Source organism: Ursus maritimus, unplaced genomic scaffold (assembly GCF_017311325.1).
Source record: "Ursus maritimus isolate PB19 unplaced genomic scaffold, ASM1731132v1 scaffold_36, whole genome shotgun sequence".
Taxonomy (NCBI): domain Eukaryota; kingdom Metazoa; phylum Chordata; class Mammalia; order Carnivora; family Ursidae; genus Ursus; species Ursus maritimus.
The window spans coordinates 10,700,159-10,726,472 of NW_024426230.1; the positions used below are offsets into that span (position 1 = coordinate 10,700,159).

The 26,314-nt window shown below is 44.9% G+C and overlaps 1 long non-coding RNA gene across 2 annotated transcripts in view; it reads right to left on the reverse strand.

Annotated features, from left to right (window-relative positions):
* LOC121100283 overlaps positions 1–24,561 on the reverse strand; it is a 148,496-nt gene extending 123,935 nt beyond the window's left edge. The window contains exon 1 of one of the 2 annotated variants that reach the window (XR_005832043.1): positions 21,774–24,561. This is a non-coding gene — a long non-coding RNA (uncharacterized LOC121100283). The remainder of the gene's footprint in view (positions 1–21,773) is intronic. The other variant, XR_005832044.1, reaches the window with a different exon arrangement.
* Positions 24,562–26,314: the final 1,753 nt, after the last annotated feature.

Below are 26,314 nucleotides of genomic sequence, written 5' to 3' on the forward strand. Positions count from 1 at the left end.
GGCACACTATGAGAACATATGACTATCTTCAGAATGAGACCCCCAGAGTCCTCTCCCTCACGTCCTTTATACTGAATGAGTGTTACTCCGGGACTTTAAATTATCTTAATATGCCTTTCAAGTCCCTTTCCTCTCCGTTCAAGCCCCCTGTTGAGCCACCCGTGTCTGTCATCGTTACTGTCATTGCTGAGGCTCCCAAACAGTGCCTGCTCTCCGCGCCCTCACGTTCCAGTTGGAGGTACAGGGAATACAGTCGAGCAGCAACAACAACAAACCCAAGCAAGGTAAGGAGCTCAGATGTGCAGACCGTTGGAGATGGAAAGTGCTGGAAGCATCAAGAGGGGAGGGAGAGCTTTAAGCAGAGGCAAGCAGGAGTGGCACTAGAGTAGAGGTGAGTGGCAAGGATTGTGAGGCGAAAGGCAGATCTGCTCAAGGGAAAGGGAATTCCTCAGTCCGCACTAGACCACTCGTTCAAAATGGAGGAGCTCAAGACAATGGTATGCAGGTAAAAACTTGGATTTGTAGATTTTGACAGCTTTCGCGGTGTCAATACTCCCTTCGTGGCCCGTTTCCAGCTACCAACGTGATACCACTGAACACACAGTTGGAAAGATATGTAAAAATTGGCTCTCCCCACGTAAGTGCAAGTTGGCTCAAGAACGCCACTGGGGCAAGACCTTGGAGACCTATTACTTAAGTTTAGCCCAGTTTCATTAGCCCCAGGCAGAACTTTTCAAGGTCGAGATAGGCTGACACAGAGAACGAGTCAGCTACATCAATATCTTACGTGTTGCCGCCTCCACACGTACAGTAATGGGGAACTTGGCCTCTTTTCAGCACTGCAATTCCGGAATGCTGTTTGCAATTCTCTGGCCCACCCCTAGTCCTACTACTCCCTTTTATAAAGGAAAGGGAGTCTTTCTCTGTTCAGCCTTTTGGGCTAAAGAGAATGTGCACCAGGCCAGTCTACATGGTTACCACCATTGTGGATCCCCCCCCCGACAGCACCTGCCCAAATTCTCATTGGATCTGCCTGGAAGCACAGATGGCTGTTTACTGACCAACCATTCATGGTGCTAGAACAGTGACATTGAGCCTCTGGCCCGGAAACTGTGCTGATCCAACCCCTAGAAGTAAACATACTCCACGACTCTCTGAACTCAAAGCTTCCTTTGTGCTTCACAGAGCAACTGGAAACACCAAAAAACAACAGGGCTCCTGGGCAGAGCTTTTACAGGAAGCTAAACTCCTTGGGGGCCCTCCCAGCATTTCCCCAATTCTCCTTTAACAGCTACTCTAGGAAAAGGATGCTACTCCACAGGTCAGGCCATAGCAGCACTTCAGGACCAATATTAACTGCCAGGGCAAGTCGGGTGGTGGGAGGCGGTTGGATTGGGGTAAAAGGGAGCCTCGGGGGAAGGGGGGCAGTGTCTCGTCTATGAGTCCTGTGTAAAGGATTTTTCTTCCACCCCCTAAGTGTCTCAAAGGCAGAGTAGATTCAAGTGTAAAGGAATGAAAACAACATTTTTCAAGTTATCCTTTACCTTGTTTTCCAGTTAGAGATATATGCAGGTTTTCTCAGAAAACAAGACAAGCCAGAAATAAGAAATAAAGAACCAAAAATATGTCCTGAAAAATTAATGTAAATATATATGCGGGCTTTTTTTTTTTCTTTGTCATCCAAATCCTGCTCCCAATTATTATTTAAGACCTTGGTTACGGTACAATTAGAAGGAAACATTCTAGATAGCTGTTGTGAGACACAGTCAATAAGCCCATTTATTATAATATCTTGGAGCAATCTGAACCCTACAACCATTCTCTCTTGGCCTCTGTCCTTTGCTTTCCAAGTGAATTGTGCTAAATTCATTATGAGAGATTTTATTGTATCCTCCTCCCCCTTGCTAAATACCTGACTGATTTCATTGTTTTCTCAGGCCATGAACCTAAAACCTAATTGACAGAGGGATGTGTCTTTTCTTCAGGTTGCACATTCATCCCACCAGAGGAATTGCTGCGTGTCCGCTACTGTTCCAACGTCCCCAGTTATTGATCCTGATATTGCACAATTTTCCAATAAATCTTAATCACACAGACACAAATTAGCAGAAGTACCGAGAGTCTTCCTGAATATTCACCGGGTGAGAGATGCAGGTGGCATCTTTGACTAGAAACGCCTGCAGGCAATTGCACACCGCGTTGGGAAGGGGAAGAGATTTCCACTGGGAGAGCTTATCATTCCTTAAATATTGATGTTTGTTTTCTCAGTTATAAAATTACCGCATCCCTCTCAAGAATTCCACCAAATATGTCTATTGTTTGAGGAGATTTTTTTTTTTTTCATTTACTACAGCTTACAAGATAGTACATACGTGACTTTCAAAAACTCACTTTGAAAATTCAGGGGACTCTCTTTTGTCGCGGGAGAGACGGTGCAGGCTCACTGATCTCTGTAATGTTTCCCTTTTTCATAACTGCACAGAGACATCACTCTGCACACTGTCAACACTCTTTTGGGAAGCACAGCTTATGACAATAGAGAACTTAATATTGAACAAACCTTGCAATTGTCACTTATAACCCTTTTCCTTCTGTTACTTGCAGCAAAATCTTAAGCTTTCTGAGTCAAATAAAGTTATGTGAAGAGACTTTTACAATTTACTTAGCTTTACTTTTGCTATAAGCAAATTGGGGAGAAACATCTACTCCTACCCCACAATGAAGGAAAAAAGGATAGCTGGGCTCCCTGGGGGAGGTGGTGGTCTACAGAGCACAGAATAAATGCTCGTGGAGATGGAAGAAAAGGTCCTCCTTTCCAATAATTTACAATCCAGGAGCCCAAGAAGGGCCAAAGTCTTTCACAAAAGCCCAGAGACAACTCCATTCACTTACACTTGCGGATGAGACCGCCATTTTCCTCTCCTCATTTCCCAAGGTGCTTATGGGCACATTTCTATGACCAGTAAATGTGGTTGCCTAACTAAATGAAAGATACCAGTCAGCTTGATTAGTGTCTTCTCTCTGGCTGACATATGTACAATGGTTAGTCCATCAAAAACTGAAATGAAAAGATTGAGAACGCTTGCTCTGAATTATAAAATGTCCAAAACTCCAAATGAAAAGTGTTTTAACTCATGTTCTTACCACATCTCAATTTTATACTATTCTGCAACTTTCTAGGATACAAGAGTAGAATGACAGAGACTTGTGGACATCTCCTAAAGCCCAAGAAATTATTTCACTTTTTGGAGTTCCTTTGGCAAGCTTCTGTTTGACACACGTCAAAACGTCATTAGTATGTTTTAATGTGATTTGTCAATTTGCAGAGAAGAAGGTATGAGTTCTAGGCTGAGGTCAGAGAATGTCTTTGCTCAATAAAAACCTATTGGAAAGACTTCAAGTGTGTGTTATAGTGTATCTCCATTTGATTTCTTCAAAATGTTACCTGGACAGGTAACTTGCTTAATGTGAGCTAGTATAAATTATATCCTCCTTCCTGTAAAAAAAAAAAAAAAAAGAAAAAGAAAGAAAGAAAATTCACCAAGTAAATGGACTACTAGATTTCAAGGAAAGAGGTCAGAGCCGATTAGCTTCTTTTACAAGTGTGCCCTTAGTATCGCTCAGTGATTACCAAGACAGTGGTGGTGGCAATGATAAGCTTTCGGTGGGAGCTGAAAACCTTGAGCATCATGGTGTCAGATTTCCTATACTGCTACTTTCACACAGAAAAATCACTACTTGATCACCTTAATAATGCTTAAAATATAAAATGTCCCAGATTCTTTAGAAAATATAGTATGAGTCTGATACTCTCAAACAGTTCTATCATGAAGTCTGAGTCTTTTCAATGTTCAAAAGCTGCATACCCACTAGAGAAATCATCGGTCACCCACGACTGTTTTGGGGTCTCGTCCCTAACAATTTTGGAGATACCTCTTTAGCAGGTAAGGTTTCTTAATGTCTAGAGAGCTCGCTAGCCAAAACACCAACTGGATTCTTGTCTACAATCCTAATGGGACAGCTTGAGCCCTATTAAGAGTTCCAATATCACTGCCCTCAAAATGGAGAGTTCTCACCCTGAAAGCCTGAGACGGAAGTAACCCATTGCCCAATTCTCAGGGAGTCTGCATCTGCCACTCTGGTATTACCTCCTTATGCTCCTCCCTGGTTCTTAAGATTTTTTAAGCCTTTCTATTTGTACAGACATTTGAACTGGATGGACTCTTGCCCTCTTTGAATAATCCTCGTCCAGTAGGACCACCAACCTCACAAGTATTAAATGAATGTCTGATCAAAATCTCTCACGGCTTTGTCCAAATCTTGTCATAGTTCTGGAGCCCATGCCCAAGACCAATCTCAGGCTTGCTGAGTTCTCTTGTTGGAATGGCCTGGGCCAGCAAGACAACACCTGGGTAGGCGTGTGATGATAGTAACGGTAGAAGTCGCGGTAGCAGTACTAACCATAATGCTAATACTTAACACACAGGAATCACGACGGAAGATGGCTAGGGCCCAGGCAGCCATAACTCCAAACCTCCCAGACAAAAACGAGACCAGCGCTGATATTTCTATTCCAACCAGTCTAGAGTCCCTGTCAGTGAATGTATCTTTTGTGAAGTGCAGATGTTTAAAAACTGACATTCCCACACACCTTTCATACCATGGCCTTTGGACTTTCAGCTGACAGCGAACATTTCAAGTTATTGCATGGTCCTGCGGCAAACCCACCAATGGTTGACTTTCGGCACCATTGCCTTCTTGGTCTGGAAAATGGTCATTTGAATAGTTTATTACATTATAACCTTCTCATGAGTTTGTTTTTTTAAGAAGAAAAAAATGAAAAACAAAGGGCAGGTGCCAGTGATACAAAGCACAGATTTCACAAACTTACTCAAATTGAGTTCCAGCTAGAAATCATTAGTAGTGCCCATAAACTTATATAACATTCGCCTAACAGAGACTCCTGAGAACTTGAGAAAAAAAACTGTTCCTCATCCCTAGCCTTCTAGATAGAGTGCCAGACTTGCCCAAGGCTGCTGGTCTGAGCCTTGTAGACCACAGGCAATCAAGCCCAGGCCAATCAGATTCTCCACTCACCCGTCTGCGGCCTTTCTGAATCCTGAGACCTCCTCTGGAAGGAATTCAACCCCAGAAATTAGAAATTTAAAAAAAGGCAAAGGGCCTCTGGAAAGCATAGTCTACGTAAACAGCTAAAGAAGCTTTAAGATTTTCTCGGAGCCAAAATTTTCTAGATTGTCCCCCTTCACGATTCAAACTAAGTGGGGGACTTGCCAGGCCTTCTCTCTGCAGACACAGGTTTTTTGAACTTTTTAAGCAGAGCACCTGATAAATAAACCATAACACAATAAATTAAATTTGTATCACTGCATCTATCTCCCAGTATGAAAGAAGCTCCTGGTCTCATTCTTTCAAGGTTTATATTTCAAGGCAAAATTTCAGCATAATTTAGAAAGTTTCCTTTTCTATTGAGTCAATTTGCTGTTTCTGAAATATTGTACAAATAACTCAATGCACCATGTTGGGTGGGTGAATAATTTATCTTTTGATGAAAAGCATAAGTTCTTTTTAGAAGGAATCATTTATTTCTTAACATCCCCAAGGCAAAAAACCTCCCAAGATAAAGCTAGGGCTCTTCCCCTCTCTGCTTTATTTGACACCATATTTATAAAATAAATTCTCTGAGTCAAATGATCTTGAACACGTGGTGTCGGAGGTCTGTGCTCTTCAACTCCTAAAGAAGAAAGCTATTGGGGAATGTTCATTCATTCATTCAATCATTCATTCACTAGGCACTCATTGAGTGCATGGCACTTGCAGGACACTGTGCTGGGTAGCAGTCCTAAAGGATGGGAACTGATAAAAAGATAAACAGGAAAGGGTCCCTCCGCACCGGGTGCTCAGAGGTTTATAAGACATGAACCAAGCACGAAGTACAAAGAGCAAATAGGAGACAGTGCAGTTCCTACATCTGATTCCACACCACGATCACTTGAGAAACCAATTAAAAATAAAGAGTCTCGGGGCGCCTGGGTGGCACAGCAGTTAAGCGTCTGCCTTCGGCTCAGGGCGTGATCCCGGCGTTGTGGGATCGAGCCCCACATCAGGCTCCTCCACTGGGAGCCTGCTTCTTCCTCTCCCACTCCCCCTGCTTGTGTTCCCTCTCTCGCTGGCTGTCTCTATCTCTGTTGAATAAATAAATAAAATCTTTAGAAAATAAATATTAAAAAAAATAAAGAGTCTTACAATCCTAGAACACAGGCAGCAATTTCTCGGACATCAGCCATGGCAACGTTTTTCTAGATATGTCTCCTAAGGCAAGGGAAACAATAGCAAAAATAAACTATTAGGACCACATCAAAATAAAAATCTTCTGTACAGCAAAGTTTTATTCAACAAAATGAAAAGGCAACATACGGAATGGCAGAAGATATCTGTGAGTGATACATTTGATATGGAGTTAATATCCAAAATATAAAAAGAACTTATACCTCTTGATACCAAAACCCCCTAAATAATCCTATTGAAATGGGTAGAGAAGACATACAGATGGCCGACAGACACATGGAAAGATGCTCAACATCACTAATCATCACAGAAATGGAAATCAAAACCACAATGAGGTATCATCTTGCACCTGTCAGAATGGCTGGAATCAAAAAGACAAGAAACAAGCACTGGCCATGATGTGGAGAAAAAGGAATTCTCGGGCACTGTTGGTAGGAGCGTAAATTGGTGCAGCCACTGTGGAAAACAGCATGGAGGGTCCTCAAAAAGTTAAAAATAGAACTGCTATATGATCCAGTAATTCCACTACTGGATATTTACCCAGAGAAAATGAAAACATTAATTTGAAAAGATAGATGCACCCCAAAGTTTATTACAGCATAATTACAATAGCAAAGATATAGAAGCAACAGAAGTGTATTGACAGACAAGAAAAATGTAGTATGGGGCGCCTGGGTGGCACAGCAGTTAAGCGTCTGCCTTCGGCTCAGGGCGTGATCCCGGCGATCTGGGATCGAGTCCCACATCAGGCTCCTCCGCTATGAGCCTGCTTCTTCCTCTCCCACTCCCCCTGCTTGTGTTCCCTCTCTTGCTGGCTGTCTCTATCTCTGTCAAATAAATAAATAAAATCTTTAAAAAAAAAAAAAAGAAAAATGTAGTATATATGCACAATGGAATACTAGGCAGCCATAAAAAGGTGAGATCTTGCCATTTCCAACAGCATATACGGACCTAGAGGGTATTAAGCTAAGTGAAATAAGTCAGACTGAGAAAGACAAATACCATACGATTTCACTTATATGTGAAATCTAAAAAACAAAATGGATGAATAGACAAATGAAAGCAGAATCAGAATCTATAAATACAGAAAACAAACTGATGGTTGCCAGAGGGAAGGGTGTGGGGGGATGGGCAAAATGGGGGAAGGAGAGTGGAAGATACAGGCTTCTGGTTATGGAATGAATAACTCACAGGAATAAAAGGCACAACGTAGGGAATATAGTCAATGACATTGTAATTACATTGTAACAACATTGTAACAACAGCATACGGTGGCAGAAGGGAGCTACACAGCATATCAAACATAGAGAGGAGTCGAGTTGCTGTGTTGTACACCTGAAACTAACGTAACATTGTGCTTCAACTATACTCAAATTTACATTTTTTAATTAAAAAAATAAAAACATAAAGATTCTTGGACCCCATCTACTGGGCTGAGACCTACTGAATCAGAAGGGCCTAAAAGAAACTGAGTATTTGTATTTTTATAAGTAGTCCAAGTAATTCTGAGATGCAAGCAGGTATGGGAATTACTAAGGCTTCAATAATATTCTCGTGGCTAGAAAATCCCACATAGCCCCTATCACAACCACCAAAAACATTTTGCTTCTAGCTCGTAGTCAAGATCGGGGTCACTGAGGTCCTCCTCTGCAAAGTCAAAAAGCTAGCCTGCAGGGGAGCGGTCTGACTTGCCCAGAGAGAATATCCAGGAAGATATGCAACTTTAACTAAGAAGCCAGAGGTTTCTAGCTGTCATTATGTTATTAGGAAGTCAAATACAGGGGCGCCTGGGTGGCTCAGTCAGCTAAGCATCTGCCTTTGGCTCAGGTCATGGTCCCAGGGTCCTGGGATCGAGCCCCGCATCAGGCTCCCTGCTCAGTGGGAAGCCTGCTTCTCCCTCTGCCTGCTGCTCCCCCTGCTTGTGCTCTCTCTCTCTCTGTCAAATAAATAAGTAAAATCTTTTAAAAAAATTTAAAAAAGGAAGTCAAATATGTATTTCAGCAGTGTGCTATTCTATTCACACAGACTCACAGCTCATCAGATCTAGGGGGAACCTTACAGATGATTACAGGGCTCAGGCAGTAGCATGAATGAGTGAAGCAGGCTGGAGGGGACAGATGTTAATGGGTCCCCTGCTACTCCCCCCTAGCAGGTAATCACCACGAAACAATGTGGGCCCAATGTGCCAGTCCTTCCAAATTTTCAAGAGAAGCCAGAAATCTGGATTAAAAAAACTCTCCATGCAAATAAAACAGACTTTGCAGACAGATTTGACCTGTGAGCCACCAGTTTGTAATTCCTGAGGTCCAAAGTCTCCACTTGACAGATGAGAAAATAACCTTGTCCTATCCCTTGTATATTTTCAGTTTGGACTGCCCCGGTACGGAGAGAGGGTTGCTGAATTACATTCTGCTTTTTTTTTTCCTGGGCCCTCAAGGGTAGGGCCTGCAAAGGTGGTGATGTTTGTGCCACCGAGGACGGGGAGCTAATGGACGACTGCTCCATCCGGTCTCCTGGCTTTTGGGCAAGTCCTGTGGCAAGGAGCTCCCATTCCCCACCCCACAGCCTTTATGCACCCTGACATGGGCTTCCTCCACCCGATCTCCTCTCTCCTTTGCTCCTGTTCCTGGAATCAGGTCTCAAGTCAACTACACCAAGTCCTTCTCCATGAGACTCTACTGTAAGTGGCACCCAGACTAAGATAGATGCATCCTCGATCTTTAAATTCTCATCAATACACAAAAGTATAAGAAGAAAGTGAAAGTCCATTTTTGAAACACCCCTCCAATTATATTTCTATGTATTAATGCCCATTTATAAATAACTTTTTAAAAAGATTTATTTATTTATTTATTTGAGAGAGTGTGAGTACATGTGTGCAAGTGGGGGGAGGGGCAGAAGGAGAGAATGTCCAGCAGGGTCCCTGCTGAGTTCAGAGCCCTACAGGGCTCCACCCCAGGACCCTGAGAACATGAACTGAGCCAAAATCAAGAATCGGTTGTTTAACTGGCTGAGCCACCCAGGCGTCCTTTTGTAAGTAATTTTAAATAAACTGGATCAACCTAGATACTCTGCTTGGTAACCCTGCAGGTCCCTTCAAACACTTGTCTTAGTATATTCCATTTTTTTTTAAAGATTTTATTTATTTATTTGACAGAGAGACAGCCAGCGAGAGAGGGAACACAAGCAGGGGGAGTGGGAGAGGAAGAAGCAGGCTCCCAGTGGAGCAGGGAGCCCGATGCGGGGCTCAATCCCAGGACCCTGGGATCACACCCTGAGCCGAAGGCAGATGCTTAACAACTGAGCCACCCAGGCACCCCAGTCCTAGTACATTTAAAATTCAAATCCCCTTCCATAATTGTTTCATTCATTCATCCATTCATTTGACAAATGTTTGTTTCAGGTCTTTAATGCGCAAGGCATGTGCTAAGTACTGTAGATGTTACATAGATGTGTCCCATGCCCTTAGGATGTTTTTATTCATTTTTCTATTTAATTTTTCAGGAACATCTTGACTGAACAAATTAAGGCATGCATGTTTTCAAAAACCACAGTAGGAATCCTTGAAATCTCATGTCATAGGGTTAAATTAGAATTTTCACCCAAGTGGCAGATATAAGATGAATGGACTCCTGGGATCAAATTTTGGCTCTGTCACTAAGCAGAAGTGTGACCTTGACCCTCATTTTTCTTGTTTGTAAAATGGGGGAATCATATTAATAACTATTGTCAGTAGTTGTGAGGATAAAATGAGATAATCAATATAAAGAACTTGGCAAAGTGCCTGACACGAAGTAAGCACTCTATACATTTTCACTCTAATAACAATTTTCATCTAACATTAACCTCAGGTCCCCTATGCATGTAGCATGGATCCAGGCATCATGGGAATTGGGCAGAATATTGAAACTCAAAACACAGACACTGCCCAATGCTCTTCCACTCAGCACAGTTTGATCAGCTTGGAATCCTGTCACTGTCACTGGGAGCTAAGGCACCAGAAACACATTGTGCGCACCTGGTTACTCCCTGTGACCACAGAGACATTGGGCTCACCTGTCAATATGGTACCAGTGCACAGGTGCACACGGTGATTTTGCCACAACTGGAGAAAGTTCTGGGTCCCCAGAGTCCTGCACACAGCATTTACCAATCCTGTAGGGAAAACGCAAACCAGAGAATGCAGAAGGGATGTCAATACCAGATTTGCTCTGAGTAAATATCTTGCTGGCATGGAGATTCCCATTGCATTGTAACTCCTCAAGAAATATTCGGTCAGGCAGTCACTCCCTAACACACACCGTCCCCTCACTATGAGCAGAGATTCACCAGGAGCCTGTCTTCTGTCTCTTGGAGGCCTCCCAGCACCCAACATAGTCTTTTTTTTTTTTTCATGTTTTTTTATAATATTATGTTAGTCACCACACAGTACATCCCTGGTTTCCGATGTAAAGTTCGATGATTCATTAGTTGCGTATAACACTCAGTGCACCATGCAATACATGCCCTCCTTACTACCCATCACCAGTCTATCCCATTCCCCCACCCCCCTCCCCTCTGAGGCCCTCAGTTTGTATCTCAGAGTCCATAGTCTCTCATGTTTCATTCCTCCTTCTGATTACCCCCCCTTTCTTTATCCCTTTCTTCCCCTACTGATCATCCTAGTTCTTATGTTCCATAGATGAGAGAAATCATATGATAGTTGTCTTTCTCTGCTTGACTTATTTCACTTAGCATTATCTCCTCCAGTGCCATCCGTGTTGCAGCAAATGTTGAGAATTCGTTCTTTCTGATAGCTGAGTAATATTCCATTGTGTATATGGACCACAACTTCTTAATCCAGTCATCTGTTGAAAGGCATCTCGGTTCCTTCCACGATTTAGCTACTGTGGACAATGCTGCTATGAACATTGGGGTGCATATGGCCCTTCTCTTCACTACGTCTGTATCTTTGGGGTAAATATCCAGTAGTGCAATGGCTGGGTCATAGGGTAGCTCAATTTTTAACTTTTTAAGGGACCTCCACACTGTTTTCCAGAGTGGCTGTACCAACTCCAACATAGTCTTAGTCCTCCTAGACGCTCAACGAATATTTGCCTACTAAGTGATTGAGTGCTTAGAGATCTTAAATAGAACCCTGGCAAAGAAAGAGTGTAAGAAGTGTGGAGAATGATTTCGGTAGTGTATCTCTTTTGAAAACCTGACTTTTCAAAGACTTCCTGCCCAAGCTTTGGAAAGTGCTTTAAAAAGAGAGAGAGAGAGAGAGCAGATAAATTCAAATTATCCTCATGATGCAGTCACGTGTGTCTAGGTGGGAGTGGAGCAAGAGCAGAGTGGCTGCCACTCCATGCACGAAAGATTGCAAAACCAGAGAGGGAAAAAAAAAACAAAAAACAATCACCCAGAGATTGGAAAACATATCTAAGGTGGTGACAAGAACAGGTGAGAAATGAGATTGTTCTCCAGCTGAGGACGGCAAGCCACCGACTGAAGATATATTTTGTTTCAATTGTTCGTTTGTAAGACAACAACAAAAAATGTATTAGAATTAAATTAGAAACACTGGAAACATCAGATCCAAATTCTACAAGGTAACAATCGGCTCCAGCTTATCCATACTTAGCAGTCGATTCACTTTCCAGTTCACCATACTCCCTACCACCCTCCACTCTCTCCCCACCATACAGCTGCATGTAAGTTGCCATTTATCACCTCATTTCTACTATTATTTTTCTTACAGATTAAATTAGGAGGAAAATTGGGGCACCCGGCTGGCTCAACTGGTAGAACATGTGACTCTTCATCTCTAGGTCATGAGTTTGATCCCCACGTTGGGGGTAAAGATTGCTTTTTTAAAAATGGGAGGAAAATTAAATATATTTGCATTCATGGCTCTATCAAAACTAGGAAAACAAAAGATAGACTGAAAGGGCTACATGCTTCATAAAAATGTTTTATCCATAGCCACTTTACTCATTCGTGGCACATTTGGACCTTGTAGGCATTTCATTTGTACCCTATATTAGTTTCGTATTGTTACATAACAAATTAATACAACTTAGTGACTTAAGTATAATACAAATACATCATCTTACAACTGTGAAGGTCAGAAGTCCAAATGGGTTTCACTGGGCTAGAAGCAAGGGGTCCGAAGGTCTGCATTGCTTCTAAAGCTTCTAGAGGAGAATTCGGTTCCTGGCCTTTTCCAGCTTACCTTGACACGCGCAACTCAACCAGCAATCCATCTCTGCTTTCACTCCAACCTTTGCTTTTAGTCGTCACGTCTCTCTCTCATGGCCCTGCTTCCCTGTTGCCCCTGTTGCCCCTAAATTACACTGGTCCCACCTGCATAATTCAGGACGCTCTCCCTCTTCGAGATACTTAATTTAATCACATCTGCAACTCCTTTTGGCTGTGTAAATATAACACAGTCCCAGGTTCCCGGGGTGGGGTGGGGGAAGGATGTGGACATCTTAGGGGAGCCATGATTCTGCCTATAAGATACACTGTTACGGATGCCAGGAATTATTATGCCACTGTTTTCTACAGAATTTCTAAAGAGATAAGAAAGGGCCAAAGGGAAAACCAAACATTTCAAAATAATCCAGTTAAAATTCAACTTGCTCAAACTTTTGAATCTAAGCAGGGAAATAAGGAAATAGAATGGTGAAGTGATATTATGTCAACACTTAAATCCCCTTCCAAGTCTGAGGAATTCCCACCTTATGAGTTTGGGTGGAAATCAGGCAGCTTCCCATCACAGGGTATGGATCTGTTAGAACCTGGCTTTCCCATCATCCCTTGCAGCTGTCAGGCCTGGGATCTGGCAGCACCGATCAGAATGAGCCCCATGGGCTTGGAACTGAGAACTTGTAGCACAGGAAGCAGGGGACAGGCAGCTTTCTCTCTGGAGGGGCCAGGACAAAGGCACCCACAGTTCTGTCATCAGAAGCAGTAGTTCTAAGGGGAACTAGGACATTTTTCCTGCTTCTTTGCATTGAGCGTGGTGTTCTACCCTCGCCATCATCCTGTGAACTACCTGGTATTTTAATAAACTCCTTTCCTGCTTACCTCCATCACGGCCAGCTTCTATTGCTTGCAGTGAAGACCAGTGCACACCCTGTAGGGCCACAAATAGTATACAGCTTCAGAGCTCTGGAGTCAACCAGAGCTGGGTTCAGGTCATAGATCTGCCACTTTCTAGCAGTATAACCCTGACCAAGTGACTTAGCCTCCCTAAGTTTCCATGTAATTGTAATAGCACTGACCCTAACTCATAGGCATATGGGCACTGAACAGAATAACACAAATGAAGGACTTAGTCCAGTGCTTAGTACATGGTGGTAGCTCAGTAAATAGCAGCTATTATTAATTTTTAAAATCTTTGAGTTAATAATGTCAGCAGAGAGGGGGGTGCCTGGGTGGCTCAGTCAGTTCAGCATCTCCCTTCAACTCAGGTCATGATCCCAGGATCCCAGGGCACAGGGAGCCCACTCCTCCTGCTCCCTCTACCCCTCCCCCACCACCCGCTCTCTCTCCATCTGCTCTCTCTCAAATAAATAAATAAGTAATCTTAAAATGTCATCAGAGAATACCAACTATCCCTCAGTATACATTCTCTTCTTTTCCCTTAGTAATATAAGTCTCAGTTTTAGATGGCCGTGTGGCCACATGGAGTAAGGCGTACCCCAGACTCCCCTGAAGCTCAGGGCGCCTGTGTGACTCGCTTCTGGCCAATAAAGTATAAGCTGAAACAAGCAACTTCCAGGAAGTGTTCTAAAAGTGAGTGGGCATGCTCTATTTGTTCCTTCCTGTTAACTGGAATGCAAATGTCATGGAACTTGGACAGCTTTATTACATCATGCGGTGGAAGCCAAGGGCTGGCTAGGGTGCAGTGGCAAAATAAAAGAAATCTCTAAGAATCATGGAATGCTGGGGCGCCTGGGTGGCACAGCGGTTAAGCGTCTGCCTTCGGCTCAGGGCGTGATCCCAGCGTTATGGGATCGAGCCCCACATCAGGCTCCTCTGCTATGAGCCTGCTTCTTCCTCTCCCACTCCCCCTGCTTGTGTTCCCTCTCTCGCTGGCTGTCTCTATCTCTGTCGAATAAATAAATAAAATCTTTAAAAAAAAAAAAAAAAAGAATCATGGAATGCTTTCACAACGCCCGTACTGATCACCTTCAGGTCTCCTTCAGTCCAGAGAGAAACGAACTTCCATATTGTTCCTGTGGTATTTTGGGTCGCCATCACTCACAGCTGAATCCAATCCTAACTGACAGGAGTCCTTCCTATAACATCCCTAGTGCTAAGTCACCCAACTTTTGTTCAAACACTTTGAGTTATGAAAGCTTCACTACCTTGCAAGGAGCCCATTTCTATTTTTAAAAGTTCCTTTTGATGGGTAGTAAGGAGGGCACGTATTGCATGGTGCACTGGGTGTTATATGCAAGTAATGAATCACCGAACTTTACATCGGAAACCAGGGATGTACTGTATGGTGACTAACATAATATAATAAAAATATTATTAATTTAAAAAATAAAATAAAAAGTAAAAAAATAAAAGTTCCTTTTGTATTATATAGGTCATACATGAATCCATTGCGATAGAAAACACGTAAAAAGTAAAAAGTAATACATTTTAAACTATGAAAGCCCCCATCATTCCCACCCACTTCCATGGATTTCCTTCCTCAGAACTAACCATGGTCAACAGTCCAGTTGTGTCTTTCTAGTCCAATCTCAATGCCAGTTACATTCTTACCAGTAGCATAATAGTTGTGAGAATGCAGAGGCGGGACCAAGTGAAAGAGAACCCAGGACACGCATGCCTGATAAGATAAGGGAACAGTGGAATTTCGAAGAGAGAAGGGTCAAATAGGAAACCCAAGGGTCAAGCCTGGGTGAAAGTGGGTAGAAAGAAGGGACGCAGCAGGAAGAAGAGGAGAAAGGATCAAAACAAGTCCAGTTCTGGGCAGTTTCACCTCCAGGAGTTGGCTGAAGCCCCAGGCAGAGGTCTGAGAGGTTTGGAATAAAGGGTGAGGAATGCAGTCTCCTGCAAACAGCGAGAGGGAGAGGAGGCGAACGAGGCGGTGTGGGGGGCAGGGGGCAGAGGGGAGAGAAGGGCCAGAGGCAGATCTGCGAAAGGAACAGCTGCCTTTAGAACAGTTAAGAGAAAAAGCAACCAGAACAGAAAGCAAATAGGTAATTAGGAAGACAAGGGTAGATTTCCTTAAAATACGAATGTATTTTTTAAGCTTTTTTTTAAAGCTTAAAATAATGAAGTGAAAACTGAGGTGGGAAAGAACATAAGCCAACTCAGCAACACGTAGGTGTGTAGGGATGAGGTCACTGGGAAATTCTGAGAAGGGCCATTTCCCTGAGCAGGGAGAGTGGACACAGATGACAGAATGGAGGGGCAGGTGTGTGGGGAGGGGGTGAAGCAGAGAGTACATCCGCCAGGAGTTAGGACAGGCTAAGTTGTGCTGCCATCCCAGAATAAAGCCCCGCATCTCAGTGGTCTAACACAGTAAAGGTTTCTTTTCTTTTTTTTTTTTAAGATTTTATTTATTTATTTATTAATTATTTATTTAACAGAGAGAGAGACAGCCAGTGAGAGAGGGAACACAAGCAGGGGGAGTGGGAGAGGAAGAAGCAGGCTCCCAGCAGAGGAGCCTGACATGGGGATCGATCCCAGAATGCTGGGATCACGCCCTGAGCCGAAGGCAGACGCTTAACGACTGAGCCACCCAGGCACCCGCAATAAAGGTTTCTTATTCACGTGAAGCCTGACGCAGGTCAGACTCCCATCTTACAGCTGAGCCTTCCTGGACACAAGGCAGAGGACAAAGACAGCAAAGGAAGTGAGACACTGGCTTTTTTTCCTCCAATTTTATTGAAGTGTAATTGACAAATAAAATTGTATATATTTAAAGCCTAAAATGTGATGATTTGATATACATATATTTTGTGACATGATTACCATAATCAGGTTAATTAACACATCAATCACCTCACCTAGTTACCTTTTTTGTGGTGTGGCGAGAATGCTTAAGACCTACTCTTTCAGCAACTTTCAAGTGTACGGTGCAGATTAACCACAGTTCCTGTGCTGACATCAGGTCCCTAGAACTTATTCGTCTTATAACCGAAGGCTTGTGGCCTTAGACCAGCATCTCCCCACCTCCCCCAGCCCCCAGCCCTTAGTAACCACCATTCTACTCTCCATGACTTTGAATTAAAAAAAAAAATCCCACATATGGGGAGACCATATAGTATTTGTGTTTGTCTGTTGGGCTTATTTCATTTAGCGTCATGTCTTCTAGTTTCATGCAGGTGGTTGCAAATGGCAGGATTTCTTTCTTTCTCCCCGCTAAATAATATTCCTGCGGGTGTGTGTGTGTGTGTGTGTGTGTGTGTGTGTGTGTACCACATCTCCTTTACCCATTTTTCTGTCGATGGACACTTAGGTTGTTTCCATATCTTGACTGCTGTGAATAATGCTACAATGAACACAGAGGTACATTTTTGTGTCCTTCAGGTATGTTCCCAGAAGTGAGATTGCTGAATCAAATGGTAGTTCTATCTTAAATTTTTTGAAGAACCTCTGTACTGTCTTCCATTATAGCCGCACCAACGTACATTCCCCACAAGAGACACTGACCCTTTATTTACCTCAATGTGGAAGCCACATCCATCACTTCTGCTCATGGTGTGTTGGTCTCAACCTAACGTCGGGCATTTAGTGAGCACTGACTGTCTGCACAGGCACGTCCTTCAGGAGGTCAGGAGGGAAGTAGAGTGGGAAACGGTGCAAAGAAAGCAAATGACTTGCCCAAGGTCATCTGCCGAGGCTTAAATTTGGGTCTCCAGGCCCATCAGGCTCCATCCCTTATGCCACAAGAGGCCATCTGCTTCTTTCTGTACCTTCAATGGAAGATTTATTTTTTTTTTTTAATGGAATCTTTTTTTTTTTTAAGATTTTATTTATTTATTTGACAGAGATAGAGACAGCCAGCGAGAGAGGAAACACAAGCAGGAGGAGTGGGAGAGGAAGAAGCAGGCTCATAGCAGAGGAGCCTGATGTGGGGCTCGATCCCATAACGCCGGGATCACGCCCTGAGCTGAAGGCAGACGCTTAACCGCTGTGCCACCCAGGTGCCCCTCAATGGAAGATTTAAAATGGTCGATACTCCCTACAGACAGAGTAGGCAATGAGCTAGCCATGTCTTTTGAATAGTTTGTTAAATTTATTTTATTTCTAACCTTTTGTATTAAAGAAGTTGTTTCAGCAGCTTCCACTCTAACTTTGGAGTCCAGCAAAGTTAGTACTTTCAGTGCTGGTTCTGTCCGGGAGCAGATTTAAGCTGGCACACGGAATGAATGGCGCCGCAGCCAGCTCCCTGTCACATGCGTCCTGCTATCCAGACATTTTTGCTAGTGACCAAGGTCAAAGTGGCTGGGCTCGATGAGCTGATGGTGTGTGCTATGCCTGGGTCAGTCCTTTCTCTGTACCTCCTTGGAGTTTGCTTTTCTTTAGGATTCTCAAAAAAAAAAAATGCTATGTGACCACTGAAAATACAATCACCATTCACTGGGTGCTGCTATGTTCCTGGCGTTTCATATGCATCAGCCTCATTGAAACCTCACAGAAGCTCTGCAAAGCAGGCAGTATTCTCAGTTTACTGAAGGCCAGAGAATTCAGGCAAATTATAAAGATTCTATAGCTGCAAACAGCATGGCTGAGCTTCAAAGCTAAGCCCGTTTCTCTCCAAGCCCTGAGCACTCTCCACGGGGCCATCGAGCCTCCTGGCTAAAGGACGGAGTAAGAACAATGAAAATAGATCAACGATAATCTTCTTAGACATGACGCAATGACTTTTCCAATAGTCGATTTTCTCAAGGAAAGAAAATAGGAAGGAAGGGAGGGACAGAGACAGGCAGAGAGACACTGTAGATACCGTTTGGAACACCTCTATGCATGGTTTAAGCAGGGGAAGCTGCGTTGTCCCATGTTTTCGGAGCTCCTGGTCAGTGCCCAGGCTGAGCGTGGGACAGGGCCCTGGGGAACCACAGCTGAGAAGCGGGAGGAAAACGGGAAGAGAGGTAACACAGACCCACGGGCACAGAGGAGAGCGTGTGCTCTCCATGCCAGCACCCCTGGCCTATTTCACAGGGGGCCTCTGGGTCTTTTTATTTTAATGAAATGATTTAAACACTTCAAAGGTGAGCATTTGGAGCTAAAGGGAGAATGCTAGAGGGTTCTGTTTTTGTTTTTAAGATTTTTATGTATTGAGGCGCCTGGGTGGCGCAGTCGTTACGCGTCTGCCTTCGGCTCAGGGCGTGATCCCGGCGTTCTGGGATCAAGCCCCGCATCAGGCTCCTCCGCTAGGAGCCTGCTTCTCCCTCTCCCACTCCCCCTGCTTGTGTTCCCTCTCTCGCTGGCTGTCTCTGTCACATAAATAAAATAAAATTTAAAAAAAAAAAAGATTTTTATGTATTTATTTGACACACACAGAGAGAGAGAGAGAGCCCAAGCAGGGGGAGCAGCAGGCAGAGGGAGAGGGAGAAGCAGGCTCCCCGCTGAGCAGGGCTGATCTCAGGACCCTGAGTTCATGACCCGGGCCAAAGACAGATGCTTAACCGACTGAGCCACCCAGGCACCCCACTAGAGGTTTTACTTAAAACCGAAGCAATAAATTTGCTGTTTCTTCTTCCTACTAAAGCTAGGCCCAGGCTGCAAGTGCAAAGACACTTAGCCACGGAAGCCAGGGTGGCTCCTTTCACCTGCCGTTTGCAGGAAGGAAGTGACAGCCCCACATAACGGAAGCCCTCAGCTAATCTGCCTTCCTGGCCGCCAGAGTTCATTTCCAACTTCACCTCACAGCCACTTGTGAACCCAGCCCTGATGCCCAGAACAGCCTCTGAGCCCACGTTTGCACGTCGGCGTGTGTACGTGAGTCCTTTCCCGTGCTGCGATTAAAGCTAATGGAACTGCTATTTTCAGCCCGGGCAGCTGGCAGGTCTTCAGAGCCAGGTTAGTGGCGGCGGCTCCTCACTCCCAAGGTGACTGGTGAAACATGAGGAACGCATCTGAGGAGGTCAAAATCCTCAAGCTTTCAGGAAACATGAGTTTCAGACACTCCACTTCAGTGATATCTCTACAAAAATAGTCACGTTTCCTATCATCAAAGCCCACTGGAAGCAACCACACGGCAGGTTGCCTCTCACTCAGGTTCCCTGAAGGACGAGTGTGATGGGGGTCAGGGATTAGCGCATCCCCATCCCAGGCCCCCAAAGCACACCCGGGATGCTGAGGGGAGAAATGAACACGCAGTGTATGGTGGGCACTAGCTCAGGGGCCCAGCCTCGGCAACAACTGTGACTCCCAGAGTAGGACTCAGGAGAGGCGACAGCTCTGATTTTAAGATATGCCTCAATCACTGAAGGCCCTTGGGTTCCCTTTGCCCTCAAATTGCAAACAGAAGTCATCAAGTTCAAAGGGACTCCTCAGAAACAAGTATGGACTCAACTATCTGGCAAGACCAACGGGGTCCCCCGGCTGACCCTATGAATAGGGTCCACTGCCTCAAATGTTTTGCCTCGGTCATGCTGACCCAGTCCACAACTGGGACGGGATGGAAGGTTGATGCTTCCCATAAAAGGGTGTGGGGTACAGCACTTTCACGAGGGAATGGTCAAGCCAAGCCATGGCGTACCTGGAGAAGCAACTCAGGTGCCACCCCAAAACCAAAGATAAGTTCATGCTGCTCCCCATGGTGTTTCCTCCCAGCAGAAACTGGGAATGAGTTTGACAAAACCAACCCGGTCTGGGCCAGGGCCAACCTGCCTTTGAAAGGGAAGGGAAGCAGTGGGTGTGGAGGGCAGGCAGGAGAGGGGAAGGAGGGCTAACTTGGGGCTCCCACGAAGGAGAAAGCTGGCCTTTTTGTGCCATGGCCATACCCTCCACCGTGTCCTCCGCCGTTCGGTTCCCCCCGCCAAGCCCCAGCCTTGCCAGCGTCCTTTTCTGGGCTGCGAGTCTCGGTCTCGCTCACCTGCGGGAAGCCAGGAGAGCTTCGGTACCTCACACAGACCTGACAAGGTGGCTCGGGGCCCAGCTCCCCTGACTTCTAGCCCCGTGGTCTTTCCCACCAGCACATTAATGACTTGCCCTGTCTCTTCAGGCACAAAGACAACCCTGACAAAACTATCCCCGGGAACCTCTGCCACTGTAATCAAAGATTACAGTCACTCTTTGAGTTACCCGAGTTCCAACCCCAAGGACACAGGGTGAGGGACAGCCGCCGGCCTCCTCTCCCCCTTACGGGTGAAAGACAGAGGGAAGAGCACCTTCCCACTCGGCAGAGAAGGCTGAAGAGAGGGCCGAAGTAACCGGGCCAAAGGTCACACGAGCAGTTGCTGCGGGAGCTCAAAGGGGACGCCGGCCGCACCAGCCGGGTCACGCAAGTCTCAGCGTGGGACTAGCCGGCTGAGGCATTAAGTAGATTCTAAGGGCAAGAGCCGGACTTTCTATCTACTTGCTTCAGGTAACAAACACTATGTAAACTCCAAGTTTTAACCCCCCAGAATGTTCCCAGGGCTGAGAAATTTCCGGGTAGGTAGGACAGGAGGGCTTAGCCCTGGAATCTCCTGGGAGGCTCGGCACTGCCTCCACCGGAGCAGGAACGAACGGACACCAGGGATGCGGGGGGACTCTGTCCACAGGCCCGGATCACCTCTGGAAGGTTCCAAGCAGCCGTGAGCCCTTTGTGCCCCAGTGTGGCAGGTCGCCGGAAGCCGCCCGATATGCAGAGAGAAATCTGCTGCCTGACACGTTCACCCTGGCTGCTCGGCTGCTTTGCATGCCTATGGGGCAAGCAGGCTATTTTTGAGCAGATTTCATAACCCCCTTTATAGCTGCTGCGGCTGCTGATTGCACACGTGTTCCCAGCTCCGTTCCTGGGGTGAGAATGTTTACAGAGATGCACATTGTCAGAGAATGTAAAGAAAGCCAGATTGAGAGATTAGGAGCACAATTTCCATGTCTAGACACAGCTCGCACAGCCAGCATCTGCTCCAAGTCCCCAGAATTCAGCAACGAGAGCTGGTCCCTTCGGAACCGTTCCCCCCACCCCAAGACCCCGAGCGAGTTTCCCGGGGGGGGTGGGGGGGGCAGGGGCTGAGGACCACGCTCGGGCCCCCTTCCTGAGAACAAACCCAGCGTGGGTTTCTGAGTGTGTGTGTGGGGGGGGGGGAGGAACACAATCAAAGTATCCGGAAAATCTGTGAACGACTGCATCCCTTTTTCCTTTTTTGTGACCTGAACTCTCCAGCGCAGTTCCGGCCTCCGTGACAGGCTGCGTCTCCCCTCACCGGGGTCGGCCACACATTGGTTGTTCGCTTACCTACCCCGGTCCGCTTTCCTCTCCTTGGCTTACCTCCTGTCAGCCTGGTGACAAGCCCGCTCACCTCTTTTGTTTTTAATGTCTCCCTCTGCTCCTCCTGCCTGCCTTCGCCCGCGGCGCTCAGGCTGCCAGAAAGCACGGTTTCTCTGTTGCAGGCAGCTTTCACTTTCGAGCCCCACCGCGTGTGAACGACCAGCTCCATCGATCCTTCTTTCGAACCTTTGATTCCATTTGCTGCGTGCCCCCTTCGCCCTGTTCTTCTCTCTTGGCTCCTGTCATGTCCCGTGTCATGATTGCCCATCATAAGCTACCTGGGGGCAGGATCTGTGTCAACTTCCCTTTATTACCGTCCTCGTGGCGTTCTGGGACGGCGTTTTCAAGAAAAATAGTACCAGCCCACAGCTGAGGCTCTGTGGCAGGCGCTGGACTAATGCTCTACGTGTACTTTTTTTTTTTTTTTTCACTTAATCCTCACAACAGTTTTCTGAAGAGATTGCTGTTATTTCCCCAAGTTGACATATAAAGAACCTGGAACTTTGAGGGGTAAAGTTATTTGCCCAAGAACACACAGCCCACTAGTGGCAGAGAACAGGCTTCAAATGTTGATCTGTTTAACTATGGAGCCTGAGTGCTTAAAGGTGAAAGAATTTAGGGATGAGCAAATAAATACTCAAGATCCCCCGCTTTCTGGTTATATTGCTTCTCATATTTGCTTTTTTTTTTTTTCCTGACTTTCAAGGAAAGTAGAACCCTGAAGAGCGTTCTACATCTAAATCCAGAAATCAACCCCCTATTCTCCCAACAGCTGCTGGGGACTTAAGGTACCTTTCCTTACACAGCAGGGCAGAGCGAGGTCTTCATCCTCACTGACTCACTCACCAACTCACCAGGAGGCCCTAGGACTGACATCACTGCCCTCTTCCTGCATCTCCCCAGCCGGACACACTGCCAAGGCAGGCCAGGCTCCTCCTCAGTAGAGCATGGGCAACACCAACCACGAACCATGGCTTACACAGGATAAATCAAGGCAAGACCGTGATTTCTCCAGAAAAATCAGAAGAGAGGCCAAGAAAACCACGCAAGATAGAAACAAATAAGGTCCTGACAGAGTCAGTGCTCCTCCCATTTACAAAATAATGAGCCAATCTCTGTCACATTGACTGCAGAAATCTAAGTTTCTCTGAAATTCGTCCATAAATCTGACTTCCATGACCTAAAGAGAGCAGCTTGTTATGGTCTAGCTACTGGCCTAAGAGGAGAAACAAGAGCCTAAACCTTAGTCTTAACCCACACCCATCTCCTGCAGTCCATAGTCTTGGGACCTGCTACCAGGATGACAGTTTCATGCTTTGACAGAGGAAGATCACCCCAGTCCTCCCTCGGTGGCCACCACTGGGATTGGGGGTGTGAAGGGGGCTGTGAAAAGGCATCAAAGGTAACTCAGGGGAAACTACTGCATTTGTCCTTCTACATGCCCCCTCTACCCCCACCCAAGCTATGGCCTGTGTATGAAATGTGCCCTGCTGACCCTGCCTCTGCCTTGCTTACTCAGGTTTGAGTCTATCTAAGAATGTCCCCAGCTCCTCCCAGGTGCTCCTGCCAGTGCTGGTCACTTCAGGGACAGAGAGCTAAGATAATGGAAAGGGCTATCAGGATCAAGGGGTCAGCACTCACAGTGTCTCTCTCCTGCTGTTTAAAGAGAATCCTGAATTCCTACAGCTTTTCCCATCCTCCCTCCTCTTAAAGAGGAAGAATTCTTACTTCCTAGAAAAGAGGCGAAGTGATGAAAGGAAGGGGAGCAGGGGAGCAGGGAGAAGAGAAGAGAAAACAGAGAGCTGTGGGTTTGGTATGTGAGAAGTTCCAGAGCACCTTTCAGAGGCTGGAGGACTGGCAAGAGAAGGAGACAGGAAGTTCTGTCCATGTGTTTTATGAATTGGATCCTGTTTAGTATTCTTAGAGAGACCCTGGTAAATGGGGAGAGGGGGGCAGAAGGAGAGAGAGAATCCCAAGCAGACTTCAAGCTCAGCACAGAGCCCGATCCTGAAATCATGACCTGAGACAAAATCAAGAGTGGGACGCCTAACTACTGAGCCACCCAAGCACCCCAATAATGATTCTTTAAAAAAAAAAATTTTTTTTTTAGTAGGCTATCTGCAAAACTGTGTTGCTTTAGATGTGGTTTCATGCAAAAACAAAGTCATATGCTTCCGCTCTCAAAAAATGTAAAAGGAAGCGTTTTGAAGTCCCTGACATCTTTAATACAGAAAGAGACAATTATCAGTTCAAAGTCATGGGCTCAGGGTTGCTCTCTTCATTCTTTGATTCCTGGCTTCTTCCCTTTCCTCCTCCCAATATAGACTCAAACTGGAGGAGAATGGGGCTCCTTAAGGACAGGGAAGATTTCTGGTCCACAGTGGTGAGCCCAAAACAGGTGCACAACAAATGGTTATTGAATTGAATGAAGAATTCAAGTACCAAAAAAATTCATGTCATGAGAAGATGCTCACAAAATTAAGTCATATAATAAAAGGACATCAAACTATATCATCTAATCTCAATTTCTAAAAAAGAAAAGATGTATATATTCACACATATATATAAAAAATAAAATAACCAAAGTGTGTAGAGTTGAGTAGTTTTGTTTCATGGGGAGGTTTTTTTATTGTTACTGTTTTGGTTTTGGGCCTATATATTTTCCAGATTTTCTATTATAAACATGTAGTTTCCCCCCAGAAAACACTCTTTAATTTTTTTGTTATTTTTTTTCTTTTAAGGGACACATCTAAAAAAATGTCTCTACAGCCGACATTAAAGAAATTACTGTCTATGTTTTCTTCTAGGAATTTTATGGTTTCAGGTCTCACATTTAGGTCTTTAATCCATTTTGAGTTTACTTTTGTGTATTGTGTAAGCAAGTGGTCCAGTTTTATTCTTTTGAAGAAAACTTTTTTTCCCCTCTCTTTATTTTTTGAAGATTTATTTATTTCTTTTGAGAGAGAGAAAGAGAGGAAGCACAAGTAGGGGGAGGGGCAGAGGGAAAGAATCTCAAGCAAAGTCTCCGCTGAGCAGGGAGCCTGATGCCGGGCTGGATCCCACAACCCCGAGATCATGACCTGAGCGGAAATCAAGAATCAGCGCTTAAGCGACTGAGCCACCCAGGGGCCCCTGAAGAAAACACTTAAGACAAATTTTTTTTTTTAAGTTTACGTAAACTCTACACCACACACAGGGCTCAAACTCACAAACCCGAGATCAAGAGTCACACGCTCTACCAACTGAGGCTAGCCAAGCACCCCAGAAGAAAACACTTTTTTAAAAGGAAAGAATATTAAGGTCTGGTGCATTCGGATGATGGGATAGGTCTTTTCAGGAGAGGAGAATAGTCTGAACATAGACCTGAGAGTCTGAACATAGACCTGAGAGCCTGAGAAGGTCTCAGGCTGGAAAAAAATGGAAGAAACCACTCTTCATGTTCACTGTGGCTACCTTCCTAGCAATGGTAGAACATTCTGTGCTGGTGGGTAGGTTGGTTTATAAGAGAGGATAGAAGCGCTCTTCCTTCGGTAAGGAAAACAGTTTCGTTGTTAATCACATAGAAATACAAACCTCCCCAAACCTGAAGAAATATTCCTCTTGAGAAGAACCATAGCATTAAGTTTCTTTCTTGACATTAATGTCTCCGCTTGGCATTGCATCAACTCATGGAAAGACAGGGGGACTGAAAGTGAAATCAAAAGATATAAATTCAGGACCTGAACTTACTAGTTCAGGGACATTGAGCAAGTCATAGTCCTTTTCAAATCTCACTTTACTTGCCATTCAAAGAATGTTGTACAATATGAATAATAAAAGGGAAAGGAAGGAAAAAATTGGAACCAAGAAAAGGCAAGAACAAGAACTTAGCTCCTTTTAAGAGCTGATAGTACTTCTGTTTTAGAACGTCGATCTGACTCCGTGTTTCCTGCAATCCATTTTTGTTGCTATCCAGGATCCAATCATCCTTTCTATTAGCCCACTGGTCTTCCTCTTGGAGACTGCACCATTAATCCTAAGAGTGGCTATCCCTCCCACTATGGTTGTCAAAGGGACTAGCTTCCCAAACGGAAGCCTGGCCAATCAGAAGGTTCTCTCAGGACTTGAATCTTAAGTGAGTGACCCAATATCATAAAGACAGTTGGACATCTTACTTGCCTTGGTGCAACAGTGTGAGAACCAGTTTCTGTGGCCTCACTTTCCAGAGTGTCTTTCGTACCTATCTATTTTCCAAACTTGGTCTCTGAGCATTCCATCTATTTGGGGAGCTCCCCTTTGACTGTATAACATTCCTTAAGTGACAAGTAAAGGGAAGTCTGAAAAGGATAAATGACTTATCCAGTGCCCCTGAGCAAGTCAGTGATATAGCAGGCTCCTGAATGTATATCTTTTGATTTAAATATCTTTTCAACAAATTCTTCTTTCCTGCCTAAGACAGCTAGAATTTATTACTGTGATTTGCAACCTAGAACCCCAGCTTATTCACAGGGTAGAAATAGAAACATGATAAGTTACAAAATTCTCACATCAAAAAAGAGGATATAGACCATTTTCTCACAAGAGACAAGGTTT